The sequence below is a fragment of the Arvicanthis niloticus genome, chromosome 3, assembly GCF_011762505.2.
Source record: "Arvicanthis niloticus isolate mArvNil1 chromosome 3, mArvNil1.pat.X, whole genome shotgun sequence".
NCBI lineage: Eukaryota > Metazoa > Chordata > Mammalia > Rodentia > Muridae > Arvicanthis > Arvicanthis niloticus.
Window position 1 is genome coordinate 92,425,218 of NC_047660.1, and position 25,359 is coordinate 92,450,576.

At 46.6% G+C, this 25,359-nt stretch overlaps 1 protein-coding gene across 2 annotated transcripts in view; it reads right to left on the reverse strand.

Annotated features, from left to right (window-relative positions):
- Tspan14 (tetraspanin 14) overlaps nt 1–25,136 on the reverse strand; it is a 61,144-nt gene extending 36,008 nt beyond the window's left edge. Inside the window, exon 1 of one of the 2 annotated variants that reach the window (XM_034498911.3) lies at nt 24,957–25,136. The gene's annotated coding sequence lies outside the window, so the exon portion shown is untranslated. The remainder of the gene's footprint in view (nt 1–24,956) is intronic. The other variant, XM_076931504.1, reaches the window with a different exon arrangement.
- Nucleotides 25,137–25,359: the final 223 nt, after the last annotated feature.

Consider the following 25,359-nt stretch of genomic DNA (forward strand, 5'->3'; position numbering starts at 1 on the left):
TAGTGAAGCTGTAGAGCAGGCTGTGGTCATTTTCAGAGTTGATATTATGATGTGAGCCAGAAGGATGAGCCACACAAAACATGACTGTTTTTCTTTTCAGCTATCAAAATCTGCTCTCAGTAAGTCATGCACCGCATACTCTATTCCTATACTCAGAGCAGAGTTTCCCAAGGTAGCAGACATAGACCGATAGATACATAGTTCTCTTTGGGTATTACCCACAGGAGATGCTTAGTGTTATGAGAAGTTCTGAGGTTCTTTAGATGGTGTACAGGATGACCTGTGAGTATAACTGTAGGCTGGAAATCAATTCCATGGAAAAAGTAACATTATCCCTTGTCCTTCTACAATTCTAGAGAAGGCTGAATCTCTTCGTCCCTGATCTTGTACTGCAACTGTTTCTCTCTGTAAGCTTTTGGGTCAACTGGTCTACTTATGTCATCCAAGTGGTTCCACTGGCAGGGGAGTTTACAACCTAAAGACAAGTACTTCTCTTTTCCACGTGTTTCCCACGATGTTGCCAAGCTCTGCTGCTTTTTAATGGATGTGGAGAACCTGGATTAATCCTTCAACTGCCCTCCCTTTCTGGCCCTATTATCCACCTCTATCTCTAAGCTCTGTTTCCTAGAAAACCACTTTAACTTTACCTCCTACTGACTCTTAATAATTCTATGATATTTTTGCTCAGCTCTTGATTATTTTAAATAACTTTTTGCATCCTAAATGTGCTTTTAAAAGTACTAGATTGTTCTTATTTCACACTACTGAAATTCTCTTCATCTAAAAATGTCTGAACAGTTTTTCTCAAAATACTCTTATCTAAATAGGCTACCTCAAGATTTTTTTCTTTTGTTTTGTATTGTTTTGCTGTCATTCATGGTAGGTACATCCCATATGCCCAGGAATCCTTAATTAAGAACAAATAAAATGTTTGGAAACTGTGTCTTTAAACAGGTAGATTTCTGTCCAGGATGATCTGGCTGAGCCATTGGCTAACCTAACCTAGTCCATGTTTCCAACACTACTATATTTCTAATTGTTGTCTGTTTAGTTTTTGTTTGGATCCACTTCGTTACCTTCCCCCAGCCAAGCCACTAGTGGGTTTGGGGGTGTTTTGTTTTGTTTTGTTTTTTGAAGGGGTGGTAGGGAAGAGGGCAGGGAAACAGCCTGGAAAACTGAAAAAAATGTGGGCTCACCATTAATTCCCGAGAATACCTGGGTCTCCTAGGCTCAGGTCTACCTCCTGTAGAGGGACAGGAAGATGGACAGTTCACAGAGCAGGGAGAACTCTAGGATAAACCACACCACCTGCTTTCATGTGCTCCTGTTCACCAACTTCTCCTCTCCCCACTCTTTTTTTTTTTTTTTTTTGATAATTTCATAAAGGTGATCTTCTCTTCCTCTCTCTAGAATCACTTGCCACCATCAATTCTTATGCTTTAAACTGGACCACTCACCCACTTATTCACAGCTTACATTTTTTGTCCTGTTACCCAACCTTTCATTAATGCCAAACAGGTACACACTGATTTCTTTTCTAAATTCCCCTTAACTCATACTGTGTTTTAAGAGAAAGTAAGGTTACCTGTGTTTGCCCAATTCACATGCTCACCCATTATACTCCTAGGAAGTTGTTTTCGTTGGTGCTTTTTACTTAGTGAGGTAAAAACATCAAGAATCACAATCTATTACCACATGAAGAGCAAATGAATCTTTGTAATTCAGGCTAGTCCTTAACTGGTCTTAAAATGGTATGATGCAGAGCTGTCTCTGGACATTTGTAGGGATAGCAAGGAAGTCAAAGCCTGGTCAAGTCCTTTTAAAACCATGTAGAGCCAGCCAGATGGCTCAGCAGGTAATGGCACCTGACACCAAACCTAATGACAGAGTTCTAGCTCTAGAATCCCCACAGTGAAAGGAGAGAACTGACTCCTGCAAGTTGTCCTTTGACAAACACCCACACAGCCAAGACAGCTATAAATAAATATACACACATATCCATGCACAAAAGTGCACAAATAAATAAAATGTGGTTTTAAAAAGGTATTCTTTACTATGTAGCTTATGCACATCTTCTCGAAATTTAAATCCTCTCTAGACCACTTATAATGCCTTACGTACTATAAATACTCTGTAAATTGTTGCTTACTATATTGTTTAAGAAATGGTGGCAAGGAAAAATATGTGTGCAAACAGACACAACTTGCTTCCTTGGTATATTCAATCTGTGGTTGGTCAAATCCATGGCTCCAGAACCTGTGGGTATGTAGGGCTGACTGCAATTACATATGCCCTTAAAAACAAAGCTCTTTTCCAGCTGAGGGCAAAAAGAGAATTCAGAGACTCCAAACATAACCAGCTCTGTGGCACTACTGCTGGCCTGAAGTGGCAGAAACACCTGTGACCAGAGACTGTGGGAGTTATGGATGTGCACAGCTCTAGCTGACAATCAACAGGAAGTATGCAGCTCTGGCCAAAGGCAGCCAAGAGACGATTCTGTGACAGCCTGAATGAACCCGAAGGTAGATTTCCCCACCAAAGCCTTGGGAAAGGAGCACAGCACTGCCAACAGTGTAACAGCCTTCAGAGGCCCTACCCAAAAAACCAACTGCGCTTCTGCAGAGACTGTAAAACATCAAATCAAACATATGTAGGTTAAAAGCATCAATGAGGCCAGAGAAAGGACAGAGACAAAAAGCTATCAATCAGACTAAACACTGGATTATTTATTGTTACTATTACTATTATCATCATTATTGCTGCTGCTGTTGTTGTTGTTGACAGGAAGTTAATATGTCACCCTGGCTAGCTAGAACTCAGAGATCCACCTGCCTCTGCTTCCCCATTGCTGGGATTAAAGGTGGAAACCACACCCAGCCTAAAGATTGGCTTTTTAAAGCAAAATGTGTGGTAGAAGCTGATAAGCACTTCACTGAAGTGTCTAGATAAAAGGTTAACCCCCCCAAAAAACTCAGTAGCCTTCCTATATACAAATGATAAGGGCTGAGAAAGAAGTCAGAGAAATAACCTCCTTCACAATAGCCAAAAATAATAATATAAAGTATCTTAGTGTAACTCTAACCAAGCAAGTGAAAAGTCTGTATGACAATAACTTCAAGTGTTTGGAGAAAATAACTATAAAAGATATCAGAGAATGGAAAGATCTCCCATGGTCATGAATCAGTAGGATTAACATAATAAAAATAGCCATCTTACCCAAAGTAATCTACAGATTCAATGCAAGTCCCATCAAAATCCCAACACAGAGCCAGGTGCCAGTGGCACTTGCCTTTAATCCCAGCATAGCACCTGGAAGGCAGAGGCAGGTAGATCTGAGTTTGAGGCCAGCCTGGTCTACAGAGAGAGTTCCAGGACAGCCAGGGCTACACAGAGAAACCCTGTGTTGGAAACAAACAAACAAAACAAAACAACAACCCATACTTCTTTACAGACCTTAAAAGAAAAAAATAAAATGAAATAAAATAAAAACAAAAAATCTCCAGAATAGCTAAAACAATCCTATATAATAAAAGAGCTTCTTGAGGTATCACCATTCTGGATTCCAAGCTGCACTACAGAGCAATAGTAATAAAACTGCATGGGCATGGTATTGGCATAAACATAGACAGGTTGATCAACGAAATCAAATCAAAGTCTACACACCTATGAACACCTGATTTTTGACAAAGAAGCCAAATTTATACAATGGGAAAAAGAAAACATGCTCAACTAATGGTGCTAGTCTAACTAGCTGTGTGTATGTAGAAGAATGACCTAAACATAAAAACCAGATACACTGAACCTGATAGAAGAGAAAAGCTGGGGCTGGAGTTAGTTGAGAGCACTCAGTAGTTGAGAGCACTGAATCCTCTTCCAGAGGTCCTGAGTTCAATTCCCAGAAACCAAATGGTGGCTCACAACCATCTGTAATGGGGTTTGATGCACTCTTCTGTTGTGTGTCTGAAGACAGCTACAGTGTACTCACATAAATAAAAATAAATAATAATAATAATAATAATAATAATAATAATAATAATAAAAAGACGAGAAATAGCCTTGAATGGATTGGCACAGGAGACAACTTCCTGAACAGAACACCAAGAGCTCAGGTACTAAGACAATTAATAAATGGGACCTCATGAAACTGAAAAGCTTCTGTAAAGCAAAGGACACCATCAACAGGACAAAAACAGCAGCCTACATTATGAAAAAAGCTGTTCACTAACCCTACATTCAACAGAGGGCTAATATCCAAAATATATAAAGAATTCAACAAAGCAGACATCAACAAACCAAATAATCCAATTACAAAATGGGGTAAAGATCTAAACAGAGAATTCTCAACAGAGCAATCTAGATGGCCATAAGACACCTACAGAAAGGTTCAACATCCTTATCAGTTAGGAAAATGCAGATCAAACAACTTTGAGATTCCATCTTACACCTGACAGAATGGCTAAGATCAAAAACACAAGTGACAGCTAACCTGGTGAGGATGTGGGGCAAGGAGAACACTCCTCCACTGCTGTTGAAGGTGTGAACTTTTACAACCACTTTGGAAATCAAATTGGCAGTTTCTCAGAAAATTGGGAATTAATATACCTCAAGACCCAACTATATTACTCCTGGGCATATACCCAAAGGACTCCTCTCCATCTATGTTCATAGCAGCTTTACTCGTAATAGTCAGAACCCGGAAACAATGTAGATGTTCCTCAACTAAAATATGGCTAAAAAAATATGGTACATTTACACAGTGGAGTACTACTCAGCTGTTGAAGAGAAGTATCATGAAATTTGTTAGCAAATGGATAGAAGTAGAAAAAAAAAATCATCCTGAGTGAGATAACCCAGACCCAGAAAGACAAACATGTATGTACTCACTTATAAGTGAATATTAGCTGTAAAGGTTTGGGTTTTTTTTGTTTTGTTTTGGAGTGTTTTGTTTTGTTTTGTTTTGTTTTGTTTTGTTTTGTTTTCCCGAGACAGGGTTTCTCTGTGTAGCCCTGGCTGTCCTGGAACTCACTCTGTAGACCAGGCTGGCCTCGAACTCAGAAATCCACCTGCCTCTGCCTCCCAAGTGCTGGGATTAAAGGCGTGCGTCACCACCGCCTGGCTTGTAAAGTAAAGAATAACCATGCTGCAGTCCACGGACCCAGAGACTAAGTAACAAGAAGGGCCCAAGGTGGACAAGGGGGTCAATGGATGCATGGATCTCCCTGGGAAGGGGAAATAGAAAAGATTTCATGCTGGCAGGTGGAAACAGGAACAGGAGGGTTCTGGTGGTGGGCAGTACTGGAAGAGATCACTGGAATTGGGGGCATTTTGGGGCAAAGTAGGAACCTAATGCAATGGAAAGTCCCTGGAATCTACAAGGGTGACCTTCGTGAAGAAGACTCCTAGTGATGTGGGACATTGAGTCTGAACTGGCCATCGTCTGTGACCAAGCAAGACTTCCAGTGGAGGGATTGGGACACAAACCCAGCCACAAAACCTTTGACCTACAATTTGTCCTGCCTACAAAATGTGCTGCGGTAAAAGTGGCACAGAACTTGAAGGAGTGGCCAACAAATGACTGGTCCAACTTGAAACCCATGTAACCAGAGGGAGCCCATGTTTGACACTGCCTGGATGGCTAGGAACCGGAGGCTGAATAGCCCAGAGATGACAATCAGGCAGCCTGTGTACGTCTGATCTAGGTCCTCTGCTGTTATAGTTGTATAACAGATGTTTTTGTGGTATTTTGTGGGATTCCTAACAGTGGGAGTTGAGGCTGTCTCTCTTTTGCCTGTGTTGGGGACCCTTTTCCTTCTACTGTGTTGCCTTGTCCAGACTTGATTAGGAGGGTATGTGCCTAGTCTCACTGTAACTTGTTTATGCCACGTTTAGTTGATATCCCTGGGAAGCCTGCTCTCTGCTGAAGGAAAAAGGAGGAGTTGATCTGGGTGAGAAGAGAGTCCTGTGTGGTGGGGATGAGGGGTGGTGGTAGAGAGTAGCTTTGAGGAGAGGAGGGAAAGGAAACTGCAGTTGAGATGATTTAGAAGAATTTAAACAAAACAAAAACAAACAAACAAAAAGCAGGGTAGAGAAAAGTTCACCGTCCGCTCTACTCATTTCCAGGTCTGCTATCTGTCCTCGAGCTCTGGTAGTCGGAACTAGTGTCTAGACCTGTGGTTTGGTGTTCGGCTGTGCCACACCCAAAGGAATCAAATCCTAGCTTACCCAGAGCTCACCTCCTTCAGGAATTCCTAGGGCCTCCATTCCCAGTGGCTGTCAGCTATCTCCTCTTTCTTACTTGCCCTCTTAGGACAATGTGTGGTGTAAAAGCAAGCCCTACCACTTTGAATCAGATAACACCACCAGGAACACGAGCTTGCCAGAAGTGCAGATCTCCGTTCCCCTCGATCTCAATCGGTAGTTTAGTAAGATTAACGTTGACAGGCTCTGATAGCGAAAGCCCCTTTCTGGTACAGACTACAAATCACAGGAAGCAGCAAGAAAGACAGACGGGAAGGAAGACTGTGGCCAAGAGGACAGGAAGCCAGGAGAGTGAATGAAGGTAACCAGCACCAGGAAGGCGTGGCTACCAGTGTTCTAGCCCTACCTTGTAGAACCTGACTAACCACAGCACCAGCTGCCTTGTAGGCTTAGGGCAGGCAGTGCTCTGTGTCTACCATCCTCCTGTGAAGTACTTCACATCTCAGAGCCTCTCTCCACCCCTGCTCTTGGCTCCTGGTGCCACATATGCCTTGCCATTCAAACCCTGACCCCCAAACCCCAAGCAAAAACATATGGTCAATTTCTCATGGTCCCTAAGGTATCTTAGGCAGGTTAAGTCGCCCAGGTTAAGACATCTGTGTGAGCTCCTCTCACTTCCTCCAGAGGACTGCAGCTCAGATCTTCTCTCACACGTAAGTCATGGAGATCTCTAAAGCTATCCCCATCTACCTTTTCTCTCCCATGTTCCCTTTGTTTTCTCAACACCCAACGGACCTCAGTGACTTTACTCCTACTCCCAAGCTAAAACTACCTACCCAGCTTCACAGAGTTAACCATCCTTGCGATTTCCTCTCCCTCTCATTCCCCAGAGCAGGCCATTAACCAAGATTCTACATTCTCACAAGGCCACCAAGACTCCTAGCACTGAGGCCAAGCTGAACCAGGCCTTTCCCAAAGAAACATAGTCCAATTCTATAGTGAGAGGACCTTTCTGGGTCTCCAAGTAGCTCTCTTAGGCCCTGGATGTTTCCAGTGAGAAGGCTTTAGTGCTTACATGGTAATAGGAAGGAACACTCATTTACAAGCTGAGGAACAGGTAGGCCCAGGAGAGCAGACTAGGAAAAGGTAAATACAAGTGGGTACAAAAGGGGCAAGGGCTCCAGTAAAAGAGAAGCATGTTACCACATGCCAAAATAGCTGCCTTCACTACCCACAGGCATCTCACAAAACAACTGTTTTATGCGTCAGCCCAAGGCACTGCTACTCTTCAAGCAAAGAAGGGGGCCTGGCTCTGACTCCCCTCAGAGTCAGAAGTGTCTACATCCTCTGCTGACCCAGCCCCCTACCCAACACCCACACCCAAGTCATACCAGCCACTCACTAGAATCAAAAAGTGGGGCTCTGCCCCAGGAAGACACTATAAGGCTTTAGAAGAGGTGTCTTCCTTTATTACAAGTATTACCCTAAAGTACAGTTGCAGCAGATGAGAGTCCCAAGTCTGTCCAAGGCCCTCAACCAAGAAAGTGTCAAGAGAATCTACCCAGCTAGCCCTGAACGACATCCACCAGGCTTTCCAGGGGGCCTAGTACTCTGTGCCTGACTCCTGGTAAAACACTAAACATACCAAAGTAAACACTGCATACTAACAACAACCCACAAGCCCCAAACCCACTGAGCGTCAGGAACAATGGGACTCCTGGCTAACTTGGAAAGTCAGCTTTTGTCTGCTTTGGTGCTGGCTGCTACACAGGGAAAGGTGTTATGGGAGGGTGGATATGGGTCAGGGGAGGGGCACCGGGCCTAGGATGGAGGTCACCTAATTGAGGGATTTTCAGACTTACTCTTTTTATGATTTCTTTAAAACTACAGAAGCCTTTGTTCAAAAAAGCTCTGACCCAGAAACCCAGCATGGTGGCAGGCAGAGTGGGTTACTTTTCTCTGCCTTAGCTGACTCCATGGGGCCCACTAGAAATGATGAGCCTGGTAAAGCTGAACCCAAACACAACATGCTGGTTGGTCCAGAAGACATTTCCAGAAGATTCTTTAAGGGCTAGGATAGACCTGGAAAGGCACTTTTAAATCTAACAAAGAAAGATAAATAAACAAGAGAGGAAAAGAGCTCCTTATGGGAAAATGCTAAAGGAAAACTGAGAGGGAATTACGAAATTAGATTATCACCATCCAGTAACCGTGACGGATATAACCCAATCTGTCAAGATTCCTTTTTTTTTTTTTTTTTTTTTTTTTTCCAAGATTCCTACATTTTCAAATGTAGGTCTTAAGCTCCTCCCCACAGGGCACTGACTAATTACATAGGGCAGCCTAGTAACTTAGTTGCAGAGAAACCAGCTGACTGCACACTACTGCTCACAGCACCAACAATGAGTCAAACTGAGTCAAACCAACCGTGGTTGCACCTGGGCCATCCTACCTCTGTAGGAAGTGTGCCTGAGGAAGGTATATGATCTGTCTCTAATCATGCACAAGCATCAACCAAACACAAATTATAAGTGGTTCCAGAAAATAAGGGGCCTCAAGTCAAAAAACATTCTGTAGTCTTTTTCTCTTTAAAAAAAAAAAAAAAAAAAAAAAAAAGGAGAAAGAGGGTGGTGGTGAGAGGGGGAGGAGGGGAAGATCTGCCATAGCAGTAGACAGAACATTAAAGAAACAAGACTACAGGCCAAGCAGAGGTTTTCAGAATGATTCATCTCACTGCTTCTACAAATGCAATCATAGCTTCAGTGCAGGCTCAGGTGAGGCAGGGCTCAGGCACCCAAAACTGCTACCCTGCATCTCCCTGCTTTATAAGCTCATTTCCCACATCACTTCCCCTATGCCATCACAGGCAAGCTACCCACTCACAGGGCACAGGCCTGGCACTGCCACAGTGTTCTATGCCTGATAACATGAAAATGTTAAGTCCAGACCAAACGTCTACAAGATCACCCAGCAAGAACACGGGAGGGCCTCGGCCATTGCACACAATGTGGAGAATCTGGGCCAGCTCACAGCACTTCAGGGAGGGATAAGAACTCAGAAGGCATGTTATACCCCCAGAACTCCAGAGATATAGACTAGGCCCTGTGCCAATTCAGAAATTCTCCAGCAAGGAGCCACACGGTTCCCAGGCCAGCAGGGCTGAAGACATCCTACTTGGCATCCCCTTATTGCACGGGCTAGCTCAGAAAGCTCCTCTTTGGGAGAGGACACTTCATAACTTGTTTGTGCTTCATTGGGGCACAGTACAGAAGGATTCCAGCACCTCAACACAGCAAGAAGGCACTGGAAGGCAGAAGGCAGACCAGGAAGTGCTCCACAGAGCAGCTGGTTTAAGTGTGTAGAGGGAGAGGGCACCAGTTGTACAGGCACAAAGACAACGACCTTATGGAACCACATTCACCCTACAATGCACTTTATCAGCTGTGTACCCCAGAGCTAGGCTGAGACCTGTGAACAGTACCTAAACAAAACCACATGGCCACTTTGCAAGACCAACATTAGGATGAGAGCTGCTCTTGAACCCTGTGGACTCTACAGTTCATCCCAATGAGGAATGAGCCAAGTCTGAAAAAGAACACTTTGCTCCAATAAGGAGGTCTCTGCTGGCCAGTAACAGAGCTCCATAGTGTTGCAGGAACTCGACCTGAATGCCTAATGGGGACATGAAATGTTCTCTTTTATGTGGGCTGCTCCCACCCCCACCCGGCTTCTCTAACACAATGAAACAACACGAGAGAATTTTGAATCATACATATTTATTCTTTGTTTCCACTTTTTCCTGCCTTAAAGCCATAATGATTATGGTTCAAAAATGTTTAAAACTTTGTGCATCCAAAATTGCATTGTATGCTACAATACACTATGTTTTGATCATCTAGACATCACTGTCCCCTCCCCAAGATGGACTTTTCCCTGCCTTTTTTTTTTTGTAAAGAATACTTATTTTTATTTACATTGGTGTTCTGCCTGCATGTCTGTGAGAGGGTGTCAGATAGCCTGGAACTGGAATTACAGACTGTTATGAGCTGCCATGTGGGTGCTGGGAATTGAATCCAGGTCCTTTGCAAGAGCAGCCAGTCCTCTTACCTGCTGAGTCATCATCTCTCCAGTGCCCTGTCTTTTGAGAGAGTTGCTTTCCAGCCCAGTGAGGAACCTAACTATTGGCCTTCTGCAAGTAAGGTAAAGATCCCAAGGGAAGTGAGTAACAAAACAAAACAAGCAAACAAATCTTTACAGACGCTCTGAAAAGTGAAGCCTACTGGGGAAAACCAAATAAAGTTAAGTACTCAAGACTATCAAATGAGAAAAGGAACAGAAGGGGCTCCTTCAAATACTGGGAATAAATTATGAGAAACTGAGGACAGGGTTAGCAGATCAGCTTCTAAAACACAGCCCAGAATGGGTGGGAGGCAGCAGAGGAGGTGGGCAGGTGGACATTCTTTCTCATAGCCCATGACTAGAATATAGAAGTTAACCAGTACTGGAGATGTATCTCAAACATTTTCTTGAAAAACAGAGACTCCAGCCAGGGAAGCAGATCAGTGCCTTGCTCAGCCATCATCAGAAGGCTTCCAGATAACTCACACAGAGACCCAGAGCCAGACATGTAGAAAGTAAGAGACCTTGGAACACTCAGCCTCTTTGAGATCCCTCTCCTTGGGGCTCAGGGAACCCCACAGAAGAGGTGGCACTCTGTATGATATAGAATGAATGGAGGACCCCAAGAAAACAAGGCTTTCTAAATCAACATAACTGACCCACATGTAACACTGAGGCAGCATGCACAAGGCTTGCACAGGTCTGCACCCACGAGGTCCTAAAGCTGAAAGGAGAAGACAACACATGCCCCCATCCCAAACCCAGAAGCTACCTTTAACTGATAACCACTTGCAAATGTATTTCAGGAGTCTTACTGGGGAAACAAACTACTCCTAAGTGTAGGCTGCACACTCAGCCCTAGACTGCCAACAGAAAACAAAGTCAACAGCATCTTTTGAGGTTTCCTGTCTCATAATGTCATGGCAGGGATTTTTCTTTGCTTTTAAAAATTTTTATCTATTATTATTATATTTGTATTTTTTAATTCTGTCAGGTTCTTTGCATAGTTTATGGCTTCCAGTTTAGTGTTTCTATGAGATTCCTGAGTCTGCATGAATAGGTCTCTGTTTCTTGTGCCTTCTCTAAGGCTCTTTTCCTGTTTGTTTTGTCCAATTCAAATGTGCTAGCTTTTGTTTTATCTTATTAGAGCTTATCTTACTACTATCCCTTTAAAAATAAACAGAAAACAGAAGTCAATTTGTATTCTCTATTCTGACCTATTTATTTGAACATATATATATGTGTGTATACACACACACACACACACACACACACACACACACACACACATATATATATATATATATATATATATATATATATATAAGCATTTTTATATAGAATACTTTGAATGTCCCCAAAATGCAAACCACTCCTCCCTCCTGATTCTGATGCTGTCCTCCAGCTGGTATAGGCTGAGGAAGACAGATGGGGTGGGGTAAGTGGTACCAGATGGCCCAAGGAGGCTCCAATTACCCACTCAGCTCCCTGCCCGAAAGATGACCTCACCAGCAGACTTATGGGGGTTCAGTGGGTCTCAGCTCTACCTCCAGACATGCAGCACCCAGGACACCTGAGATACATTGCACACCCGAGAAAAGGGGACACAAAGCTGGTGTTTCAGACCTCTTAACAGTGCACGACTTCACAGAAGGCCAGAGGGTAGACAGCAAAACCACAAAACACAGGCAATGTGTGAAAATAACAGGGAAGGTGTCAGGGTCAGTACCTCTCAGACTAGAAAGTGCACATAAGCACCTGGGAATCTCTGTCAAGATAGGCTGTGGTTAGCAGATCCTAGGTTAACCTTTCCACCCACCCAAGGTTCTGCATCTCAAAGGCTCCTAGGAGATGCTGATGCTGCAGAAAAGGAAGGCTGAGCAGCCTGAGCTGGCAAGCCAAATACAGGTACTTGGAGGGCAAAATCGCCATTAGGGTACAAGTGCCCTTACTGTGTATGACCTTGCAGGGATCTGATAGGCTTTCCTGGAGAAAAGTTTCCAGTGTAGAACTAATTAGTATTCGGGCGCTGGTAGCGCACGCCTTTAATCCCAGCACTTGGGAGGCAGAGGCAGGTGGATTTCTGAGTTCGAGGCCAGCCTGGTCTACAGAGTGAGTTCCAGGACTGCCAAGGCTATACAGAGAAACCCTGTCTCAAAAAAAACAGAACTAATTAGTATTTTAGTGTAGCCCACCAGATGATCATGGGATTTTTCTTTGTTTCTGTGGAGCTAGAGAAGGAAGATAGGACGCCTGCACAGTGGGTAAGCCCTATTCCACTGAGCGACACCCCCAACCGTTTCAGGTTATTTTTATTCCCATTTCACAGCTGTGAAAGCTGCTCTAAGCAAATAAAGGAACCCTGCCTCCTCAGAGGCTTTAGACTTCCAGGGCTGGGGCGCTGTTATTTGGGACAATGGTAAAGGCTGTACCTGTCCTGCCCTCAAGGCAGGAGACAGTGGGGCACCAGGTGGGGTAGGGAGCAGACAGGGCTGATTAGGCATGGGGGCCAAGGGTGAGGCTGAGTGGGCTAAGGCAGATAAAAGGCCAGAATCCCATCCAAAAGATGCCAAAGAAAAAAGATTTTGCCTCTTGCTAATAAAACAGAAACAAAATCTAAACAACCATACACAGAGAGAGAGACATGTGCACACACGCGTGAATAAGAAGCTAAGAGGTGTAAGGGGAAGATATAAGATATTTAGGTATATCTCTACATTTCTGTATTTTACTTTGCTGGTATGATGTCGCTTTGGTGAGGAGTAAAACAAAAATCTTTATTCTTCACAGGTCCAACTTCACAAAAGAGAATACAACAGCATTTAGGAGTAAAGTGGCATGACCAAGAAGAGTCAATGTCCACAATGACCTCAACAAAGAGCCACTGGCCTCCCTGCTCTGAAGAGGCTGTAAGAGCAGGCAGGGTAGCAGGTGAGCTGGGGCTGAGGCAGTGCAGCTCCCACAGGAACCGCAGACAGTCATCACTGCCACCTGCCTAGAAGAGTAAGGACAATCTGACCAGGAGAGGTAAACCTTTTGTTCAGCTCAGCTATCTGAAGAGATTATTCTTCTACAAGATCCTAATAGAACAAAGAACTTTCAAGACAGTGACCTGCCCTTTGGAGTTAAGACTCACAAAACTAAAATAGTGACAGCCAGATTCTTGCACAGGCTTATCTCAGCAACCTTTCTTCCATTACCCAGTCAAAGGCCTACATCCACCATCCATGGCGGTGAACAGTCAGAGGCCCCTCCAGGATTCCAGCCCCACCTTCTAATCCCTGTGCCTTTATCCTGAGCATCAGCAGCATAGTTTGTTTTGTGTTGCTGTGGTAACACACCAAGACAAAAGCAACTTGGGGAGAAAGGGTTTGTCAGTGTCCACCACAGAAGGAAGTCAGGGCAGGAACTGAAGCAGAGGCTTGCTCCTGCTTACAGGCTTATTCAGCCTGCTTTCTTATACAACTTGAGACCACCAGCCCAGGGATAGCACCATCCACAGGGGACTAGGAGGCCCTTCCATGTCTATCATTAATCATGAAAACGCCCCACAGACTTGCCTGCAGAGCAATCTGATGGGCGCATTTTAATCAATTGAGGTTCCCTCTTCCTGGATGACCCTGACTTGTGTTAAGGTAACAAAAAACTAACCAGCACAACCAAGCAGCTGGGATTGTGACCTTTCCAGAGATCATTGGACATATCTACCCCAAATAGGAGCCATGTTTTATACATGCAACAACTAACTCCAGCACTTTCTGATCTGAGTCTCATGGATGCTACTTCTGATACTGACATGGTGGCAGGCTAACATGCAGGCTTCTGGGGCCAGCTGTGGCCCCTTAATTTGAAAGACAGCTGACAACAGTCAAGTCAGACAGCCAACCAGGCTCTATCTGAAAATGTTAATTTCTTAAAGAGTCAAAGGAAATGTTCTGGACAAAAAACAACCCAACATTTCAAAGGCTAGTGTCTGTGTCTCTAGCAGATCCTGGTGTAGCTTACACAGGAGACAGGAATGGCTGGAAGACAGGAATCCCCACAGAGAAAGGCCTGACCCCAAGATGGGAGTGGCCCTTCTAAGAGGATTTCTTTAGGCCACCAAAAACTGGGAAGGGAGCAAAGAGACACATTAAGAGGAAAAGGGGTAGGGACTCCTGCCCTTCAGTTGGGAGAAAAATAACCCTAGAGACCAAAATAAACTATTCATCCATTTCTCCAGCACCCTTCCAGCAATGGCCAAGGGTTCTTCTGACAGGACTTCAATGGTAATCTTACTATATTGTCAGGAGGCGCTTTTTCTTAAGACCAGATGACCAGTTCCCTACCTACCTACTTACCTACCTAACACACACACACACACACACACACACACACCACACTCGCGCACACACAGAGCAAAGACCCAACATTCTCAACATTGCCAAGCCCCACCCAAATCTGATAAGCACTCCTTGTCTTCACTCTTAAAAGTGACTGTGTGATCTGGTAAGAGGGTGACAGAATAAAGGGAATGCTTGTCTTTGCTGAGAGATGGAGGTACAGGTAGGGAACTGCCAAGCTTTTTGGCCCAGTAGGTAGACTTGCACTATGAAGGCTTCCACTGGTACCATGCAGACGCTGCACACGCTGCCTGCTGCTGGCTTTTAAGAGCTCAGAGATGGCTGAACAAAGGAGAAGAGCGTGGCTCAGCAGTGGGGGTAGTTGCTGGCTGGAAAGCAGGCTTTTCTGCAGCTGAGAGCTCAAGGAAGGACGACAGACATAATATGGGGTGAGCACAAAGGAAGATGGGGGTGCCCACAAGACTGACAGCAGCTGAGGCACGTGCCTGGCCCCCACCCAAGGGTGCAGCTGGCTAGTGAGAGTTCTGTGGACATGCTTCCCAAGGTGGTGGGCAGGCAGCTGACAAGCCAGAATGGGCATCCTGCTCCTTGCCAGCTGTTCTGATGGTTACCCAAGGAGCTCCAGGCAGACCACATGGCATAAAAGCAGAAAGGGATCTTAACACAGGTGCCCACAAAGGCACAGGAAGAAGGCAGGGCTGCAAACTGAGAACTGTAGGGCCCAGTGACTCAGGGCTTTCAGCAAAAGACCTCCACTAAGCACAATGGGCTACAGCAGCCATTAACAATAGCAGCTCTGGCCCCTCCCTCTCCTCCTCCTCCCAGTTCCTTCCCCACCCCCAAATCCACCACGGGAGGCATCAGGAAACCAGGGCAGAGCCCGTGAATAGCTCCACTGTCAGTCCCAAGGCCCCGCCTCCTCAGCCTCACAGGTCAGGCCTAGCTGCCACCAGATCACAATAGAAACTTCTGTGCTAGAGAGGGCCAAGGCTCCCAACAACAGAGCCTCCAGAATTGGTAGCTCTGGGCTTCTCATGGGGACTGCATGTGACTATACTGGTGAGAAGTCCTCTCTGTGGGAGGCTGGTAAGGCAGAGGCACAGGCCACAAAAATCACCAGACCAGGACATAGAAAGGAGTCTCCCTGTTTCCTGTCTTGCACTGCCCTCATATGGGAAAGCCACCGAGGATAGCTATGGGTGGGACACAGTGGCTACAGTGACAAGGGAACTGTGAGAAAACTTTAAGACTAAGTAGCCTGTGCCCTCTTTCACAATCCTCTGGACCTTGTATAGGACAGATCAGTTCCAGCTTGTTTAAAACACCACCCAGAGCTTTGCAGTTCAAACCTATTCAACTACTCACATGGTGCTTCCCACCTCACCCTGCCTCCTCCTCAGACTCCTCGGGAACCGTCTGGGTACACAGGCCTCCTGGATACAACACAATCAAGAGTTCCAAACATGTTCACGGAAAGAGCATGGTATGAGCTGAGTCACCAGCAGAAGAGGACAGAAAGAAAGCACAGAGACTCACTGCAAAAATAGAAGATGGTCCCAGTGTCGAGCCTCAGAAACTTCTCTTCCTCCTGGGATCAAAACAGCCATGCTTTGTCCCTGATGATCACCTCAGTGCTTCAACTCCACACTAGCCACCTCATATTCAAGCAACCAGGCTTGTGAAAGCAACCACTGTCGACAACCTCAATGTCCAGCAGTAGGGGGCTGGAAAAATGAGTCAAAGTTCACTCAGCAGCAAAATGACTTGCTGCTAGAAAGAACGGACTAAAGCATGTGTGCTACAATGGAGCAATCCCCAGATAAATCTCAGAACAATGGAAATTGCATGCCATGGTGGGAATAAGCACACGCAGGGGATGGGGATGTACATGGGGTCCCCTGCCACACTTCACTAGGCTCTGAACACCAGATGGTAGAGGCTCTAGACTTGGGGAGTGCTGCTGAAGTATGGATTTCTATTATTTCTTCTGTGGATTTTATCTACTTTTTAAATAACCAAAAAAAAAAAAAAAATTGACCTTAATTCAATATATTTAAAATGTCTAAAAGTTTGTGGCTAGAGGTACCAAAAAAAAAAAAAAAAGTTACCATAATCAGGTGCACTTACATATGCCTCTATAATCTCAATACATAGGTGATTTGAGACAGAAAGATGAATTTTGAATCAACCTAGGATATGTAGGAAGACCTTGTCTCAAAGAATGAAAGAAAGGAAGGGAGGAAGGGAGGAGAGAAAGAGAGAAAAAAGGGGGAGGGGAAACAGGCAGCGGAGGGGGGGGGGAAATACTTTATGGATAGCGCTCTTTAGGCAGCATCTGTCATCTCCCTAGAACAAGATGTTGGAGGGTTGGAGGGGGAGACACTGAGGAGGCTGGGGGAAGGTAGTTCAGGGCTCTGAGCCCACTCAGCTCTGCTTACAACTTCACCCTAACCCCCATAGAAAGTTCTCCTATGAAAGAAAAGCAAGAAAACATTTTGATAGTAACAGAAAACTAAGCTTTTTCACACCTAGGGCTATCTGTAGAAATCCAAGGTCCAAGATATGTGTGTGTGTGTGTGTGTGTGTGTGTGTGTGAGAGAGAGAGAGAGAGAGAGAGAGAGACAGACAGACAGACAGACAGACAGAGACAGAGAGAGACAGAGACAGAGACAGAGACAGAGACAGAGACACAAAGAAAGACTGTGTATCTGTCTGTCTGCCTGTCCAAAGGAAGGCTGAAGCCCCTCTCTCTTGCTGCCTCTAATCACAATAGTGATTAGAGCCAGTGGAGGCCAAGGAACTGGGAGACCTGAACAGCAGGGAGTGGTCCGTGAGCATCCAGCAAACACTTCTCCTAAGGCCTCCCCAGCAGCCAGCAAGGCTCCAAGTCTTAGCATTATGAGCCCATCCCCATTTTAGCAGCTAAAGAAAGCTATTCCAACAGATTTCTAGGCCTGGCCTCATTCCAAGGATAAGCTAAAAACAGTTTCTCCAAAATCTCAGCTTAAAACCTCAACCCCTTAGCCACCAAGCTACATGTGCCTTTCAAGAGAGGGAAACTGCAGCACATGGCTGAGACATGCATCCGTGTGCCTATTCTTGCTAAAGGGTTACATTTATTGTTTAAAAGCCCCCCTGTAATGGGTGTGTCAATAAATACTCTGCACTCAAAGGCACTGATGTATTTCCTTCGCATGATTTTGCCCCCAAGGAATAATATAAAAACCATCCCAGTTTCTCTTGCTGCCGAGGGGATAACAAACATAATGGCCATTAGAGCCAGTGGGGGCCAAGGAATTGGGAGAGAGACCTGAACAGAAGGGAGTAGCCCATGAGCTCAACCCTTCTGGCAGACCGTTTCAGCCCCAGGGACAATACAGTTGGCAGTTTCACAATGGCCTCAAGCTCACAAGTACCTATGGCTCAGAGAACAGAGGGCAGGCAGAGACAGAGTATATTTGGTTCCCCTTTCTCTAAGATCCTCTCCTGACTGTAAAGTTCAACAAATGCCTCCCAAAAGCAGTAGCACAAATGGGATCTCAAGGCTACTAGGACCACACCAGCACATAGAGCTTGCATACCTTCAAGCTAAAAAACAGTTCCTGTTCCCTTGACAGCACCCAGTGCTAGGTCAAAGCAGGTCCTACTAGGAACCCCATAAACTTTCACTGGACCAAGACCAGTCCTTCTCTAAGGTCCCCCACCCCAGGGAGGCTCTGAGCCTCCAGGGCATATCCTGTTTCACTACAGTGGTCTTCTCAGAGGAAGACTTCAGGGCTGCTTGAACACCAAGGGGACTCTGTGCAGAACCTGCCACCATTACAGTACCGAGGCTCATCCCACTCCCTTTCCTATTCTTGTGGCCAGCCATCCAGAGCCCTGAGCCACGAACACCCTCCACTACCACTGACTTTTCTTGGCACCCCAACCCCCCAACTTATCCTGTTTACACCACTGCTTGTATTTCACAGGAAACAATGAGGACAGCAATAGACAATGACTGTGCGAGGCAGGATGCCTGCAAAGAACAGACATGATCTCTATTCTTCCTCTGCAAGGACAGATACAGGCTATGGGACCTTCCCCTGGAGGAAGTGAGTAAGCCCCTACCTGCAGCCAACAAGAGCAGAGGGAAGCCTTGCTCCTCTACAGCTGGCTGAGACAAGAACAGCTTCAGGTGTTGACAGACCAGTAGGTCACCTGCACCAGGGCTGACCAATAAAAGAGGCCACAGACAAAAAGCCAGAGGAGCCTCCCCTCTTGGAGAAGAAAAGAACATAAAGACCAGGGGGGAAGAAATTGTTTAGGCCCAGGAACTAGATGGGACCACCTTTGACCCCTTCCATGGACCCAGAGCAGACAAAATAAGGAAGTCTTCTAGGCTGGTAGGAGGGGTTGCAGAGGTGTGACATGGTTTGCTTGGGACTGGCAGAGCAAACGACAGGAACTCGGCTGCAGTTGCAGAGGACTTCAGAGAAGAGAGTGGCTATGGTCTGAGAGCCAACAGACCCACTAGTGCAAAGTTTGAGAATGGGAGCTGCAGGGACACCAGGTCCTGTGTACAGAGGGGAAGGAGAACAAGACGCAATGAACCAGTACATACCAAGATAAAAAGACCAAAGTTCCTTGAAGTGGCGACCACCTTCCTTTAGTTCTGAAGCCTGACAGTGTCAAAAAGATTGGTACTGGAGATGAGGAACACCCACAGGAGAAAATGCCACTCCTGAGAAACAACGTGAGCAGTCACAAGCCTGGATCAATGTAAAAACTTACAAGACTTAACACAGGATACTGAAGAGGATTCAGTCCTTCACCAAACTTTAGCCAAGTCCTCTGAGATCTCCGTTCAACTAGCTCTGATCTTAGATTTAAAAGGCCCATTTTAGCAAGAATCCTGTTAAGTCAATTTATCCCCAACATGTTACCAAATTCTTTATCCTCCACATAATATCTGGCCACTAGGCTTGCCTTCAGGAAGAATTCTGTCAAGTCCATTCAGCTAAAAAGGTCCCTATCTTCAAAAATTCTCTAAGATCATGGCATAGTGCTCCCTGACTCTAAGTTCTTACTGTCCTTGGTATTTTGGAGCTAAGCCCAGTCTCTTTCCCCTACTTAAAAACCCCGTTGCAAGAGTCCTCAATAGTCTGCCCTAACATCTCAACAAGTGCCAAATTAATCTTCTTCTTTAAGTACAGAGTTCCTCTGTCCTCCAGGACTTGTTGCTTCATACCTTCACCCAGAGCACCATCCACACTTGATCTGGAGTTGACCACTTCCTACAAGCCTCAGAAAACTGAGTTCATATGGTAACAAGAATAAAGCCTGGTCAGAAAACAGAGAAGGCAGGAGGAGGGGCATTTACAGCCAGTCAAGGAAGCAAAAAAGCACCCTGGAGTACAACTGGCCATCACCAAGATTGAGACTGTACAGTTCTGATGCTGAGAGTCAGTATTACCACAGCCTGAATGGCGCAGCAGGTTTTGGAAGCTAAAGCTGAGGTAACTGTTTTCCTTATACTGTGATTCTTTAAAAGAGACCCTGCTGGGGATCCTTTGAGTATGCTGAACCCCTTTCCCTACCACCCAACCTCACATACAGACAAATGAGACTTCAGGGGACACTCATTCCTTCTAGCTGCTGTGAAAACCTTCTCTTGGATGTCAAATCTAGGAAATCCTCAAACATTCTGCTTCTGAGTGTTTGTTGGGCTCTGTAGCATACATGACCACAGACCCAGTGGGTGGCACCCACAACCAGAGAAAAGCCAGAGAGAAGGTTCACCTGATCTGAAAGAGCCTCTGATCTGGCTCTTTCCCAAATATTACCTACCACCTCAGCCCTGAAAGATAACTGGGGCTGAAGAGCCTTGAGGACACCATGAGCTTACCTCCTACTAGGATGCCAGCAGCTGCTTTAACCACATAGTATAAAGACTAAAAGAGTCCAAGGAGAGGTAGCTATCTAGCTGATAAATGTAGACTCTGGCTGCTTAAAGAGAGAAGCAGAATAGATCTTCAGAGATGAAGATGCCAACTCCAGCCTGTCCAGGCCCACTTACACCCTGATTACCAGGCTTACTACGTCCAAAGAGAACAGCCACAGCCCTACTCAGCCCCACCCAACCCCACCCAACCCCCAAGGGTGGAGAAAGCAAGGTTCCCAGAACCAGCTGTTGGTAAGCACTTGCTGGGAACTGCCAGAAAGATAGCAGCTGTCCCAAAACAGTGTCAGGGTCAACCCAGGGGCCCAAGACCCTGTTCCTCAAACCTGAAGTGTGTACTGGCTTCTCAGCAACAAAGACAAATGTGGCAGATCTGACTCTGCCTGCTTGACAGATGAGAAAATATGCAACTTCAGTCTAGGCTACACAGCTAGCAATTAGACATCAGTCAAAAGCTGGCCTCCTCACTGCCCATCTGCATGCTAGACTGGGTTGGGCATCTTCATGCTGAGTAGGCAGATGCACCAACTGTTACCCATAGGCCAGGTCCTGTACTGAACCCATGCAGCTATTTGCTCTGTCTGAACCCATACAAACAAGGATGGAAGAACGTGGCCAGGAAAGCATGAGACCCACAGTGACTCATAGTCAGAGATAGCACTGCTACACTGCAGGAGAAGGCAAACCAAGCGGTTGCCTATTCACCAGACCAAAGACTCTGAAAACAATCAAGCATGCCTATTCTAAGCCCTGGTGACCAGGCAAGGGTAGGAGCTGCTACAGGCCTTTACGCTTTCTGAGATTCCACAGGTGGGAAAACAGAGGCCTTGAAAAAGCAATAACCAAGCTGTCCAGTAGTGGTGCATGCCTTTAATCCCAACAAAGGCAAAGGTAGAAGGATCTCTGTGAGTTGGAGGCCAGCCTGAACGAGCTCCAGGACAGCTTAGGCTATACAGAGAAACCCTGTCTTGAGAGAGAGAGAGAGAGAGAGAGAGAGAGAGAGAGAGAGAGAGAGGGAGACACTAAAAGAAAGACCATGCCTAAAATAGGTCTCTGGCTGGATGTATGTACAGACAGATGACAGAACACAAAAGCAAAGCAAAACCCAGAGTGGCTAGAGAACCTCATCTAACAGGCTTCTACCCTGTTCTTCTGTGCAAGCTACCCTACAGTTACCCTACCAAACTGTCACTCTCTTACCACTCTATTCCACACTCACTCCCTGGCCTGCAAGCTTGGCATGAGTCACAAGAGGAATCAGAGTACAGCAAGTAGGGGCACCTCTACTGCTCTGCTTCTAGGGAAAGTAACTGCACATCCAGGCAAGGATGGGAAGTACAACATGCTCAAAGTCCACTGGCCAGGAGACAAGGGAGGCCAAACCTGCTTTCCTTCTCCCCTAACACCCAGCAGCAGGAAACAGGGACTGTCACCGCCATTCACAGGCTCTAGGCTGGGACTTCCTGCTTTTGAATAAACGAATGAACTAGCCAATGACCAAAAGGACACGGGTCAGAGGAAAGAAGAGTGCTCTCCCTTTAAAGCCCGCCTCTTCCTAAGGTTCATTCTTGGTTATCAAACTTCTATCTTTCAAGAGTGGCAACTCCATCTTTAAACAGTACTTCTTGGACTAACTCATAACAATGTTCTTGGAGGCAAAGGACCAAGAGCTCGAGAAGCAAGTGACAGACAAGTGATGGACATTCATGCTGGTCATCATTTTTTCTTTTATTCCTACCCCATCCCCCACCTTAGGTGTGACTGAAGCCATGTGATTTGGTGCAACCAATGAAATACCACTTACAGTTAGACGATTTAAACGCCTAGATAAGGCTCATCAGGATATCTCTATGGGGCTAGAAATATGAATTGGTCTTACAATAATGGCAACATAAAGCAGGGTGTGATGTGTATGTGGAGACAGCAAAAACAATTAAAACTAAAGAACAATAACAAGAAAGACTTGTTGCTTTAAGCCTCTGAAGGTTGAAGTTTGATATTAACTACATCAAACCCTGATCTCTACAGAAAGCTCTCCAGCTCTCCCCATCCCCCACACATGCAATCCTGTGGCCTTGTGGGGCAGATACTACAGTGTCAGTCAAATTAGCAGGGATTCCAGGGTTGGTATGTAGCTATCATGCTAGATGGGTAAGATACTTTGTAAACTGGGCCTTTAGAAAATCTGTACTGAAGAACTCAGGCCAGGCTTGTTCAGTACATTTAAGCACCTCCAGAAAGAAGGTATTGTCTAAATGAGAAACTTCCAGGAAATCACTCTGACCTTTCTGGGCCATAGTTTTCTCATTTGTAAAATCAGGTAGCTAATATCTACCACATTTGGGTTGTTTCAAGGATTAAACAATTAAAGTAAGGCTGGGATAGTAGATTGCTTGATATGTTTCCATAAATGCCAAGAAGCCTTGAAAACCCCACCATTATGCCATTTAACACCTGTAAGCTTGTTCATAAATTTACTGGGTTTTAAGCCAGCAAGGGACTTTCAAGACTGGCATACTGGCATTTTTAGGCACTGTAAAAATTAACTGTGTTTAACTCTTTAGCTAAAGTTAAACAAGGTCCGTATCCCTAGGCACATGGTGGCCTAGAATAAGGTCCCCGGAAGTGGTTTGAGAACCCAGGGCTTCCCTGCACCCTGGCCTCTTTGTAACGTTACCTCATTTCTATAACCTGCAGGGCAAGCTCCTCCCCGCCCACACAAGGCAGGAGTTTCATCTTCCATTACAAACATGTGACAAGAAGCCCTCACCTGTCCTGAGAGATGAGCCAGCACAGCTGCCCTCAGAAAGAGACAGAAGGAGAATCTTCCCATGGCAGCCAACCCTTCCCTCTCAGTGCCTTTTCTTGGGGACAGCCACAAACCTCTGGAGAACCAGTGGCTAAGACTGTTTGACTAAATGAAGCCTAGATCAAGTGCATATCAATGACTACCACTGAACACCTACTGCAGGCCCACCACACAAGGCTTACAGAGAGTATCTGCCATAGCACAGAGCACCCCAGTCCAAGGAGACCCAGAAATGCAGAAAGCAATGCTATCAAGCCAATCACCAACTAAAGGTGTACAACAAACACAATAAGGATAAAATACATCTAGTGACATAGGTTTCCAACTCAAGAAACTGAGGTAGAAGGATTAGGAATTCAAGGCAACCCTGGGTTACACAAAACTCTGACACACACACACACACACAAAACCCTCCAAAAGCAAAACAAAACACAAGACTTGGGGGACGGCTAAGGGTGGAGCCAGAGAGCAGAAATCTGGGCTTCACTCTAAGGGTTCTAGGGCCCAGGAATTTTGAAAGAAAGGGTGTCTCCAGAAACCTCTGAGCTTTTAGAATGTGGGGCCCCAGATTTCCTTTCATAAATAAAGAAGCACTCAGCAGGCACCAACTTCCACTCAGAAGTCAAGGGGCTGTGTGGAAATTGTCTAGGATTTGGCAGGCAACTGACCTAAATCCACCAGTCCTTAGGGGTGACCACCTAGAGAGCTGAGATCACACCTGCTACAGGCTCCAGCCCAGTGTCCTGCACACGCTACCCAACACAGCTCGATGTCCCAGAACACCAGCTTCCTGATACAGTCACCGTGGCTCTGCAACCAGCTCCCAGCAAGCACTGGCTGAAGACACTGAGTTCTGAGGATACTGACTGCCTGTCACTGGAGACCTAGTTTCAGTCCTCCAGAGTTTCTGTAGTTCAGGGGCCGAAGTCCCCAAATGTGCACTCTGCCCACCCTCTGCACTGCACACCTAGGAGGGAAGGGAATAGAGAGGCTCCAACCTGGGTGAGCCAAGACACAGCCAGAATCACAACTTGGCCAAAGCTCGGGCTAGGTCAGGGGTCGAGCTCTGCTTCCAAACACAGTCTTTAGCGACCAGCACCGAGAAGCCAGGGTCGCAACCTCCTCAAACTCTAGCCGGACACCGTGGGACCCCGCGATAGCGAGCACAACAGGGTGGGTGGGGGCTGGGCGACCGCCCCCTCATCCGGGACCGAAGCTGAATAAGGCGCCTTCCGCTGGGCTCGCAGGTGAGGACGGGCAGCAGCGGGGAGCAGACACACCTTCCGGGGAGCCCGCCGCGCCTCCCACTCCATACAGCGTCCGGGTTCGGCTCAGCGGGATCCCGGCCGCGGCCTCTAAAGCTCGCGGGCGGTCTCAGCAGACAAAGCCCGCGCCACCCGCGGGGCCGCCCCCGCCAGGCAAGGGAGCCCGGGGGCCGAGCGGGAAGGCGGGGAGCAGCCAACGTCCCGAAAGGACGCTCAGGAGGGCCGGCCCGAGACAATAAGGACAGGCCCGACACTGCAGCGAGGCCACGCGTTCTACTTACCCGGACGCGGCAGCAGCGGCAGCAGCACGGCCCGGTCGGCCGAGGAAGTTAGAGCAAGTTCGGCAGCGCCGAGCGGGAGGGCGCGACTCGGGCCGTCCGAGCGGCGGGGGCGGGGCGCGGAGGGGCGGGGCCGCGGCGGAAAAAGAGGCGCCGCTTCCTTGCACTGCTCAGCCGCCCCGCGACTCTGGCCCACCCAGACCCCGCCCCCGCTCTTTGCTCCTCCCCATACAGGCACCGCCCTATCTTTCGCTCCTCCCCCCCCAAGACCTGGCTCCCACCGCTCGCTCCGCCCCCTGTGCCGTCAGCTCGCATCCCACCTCCGACTGCCCCGCCCACATTGATTACCCCGCCTTCTCTACGCCCCGCCTATGCTCCGCCCCCGGGTCGCTGCGCTCCACCCCCA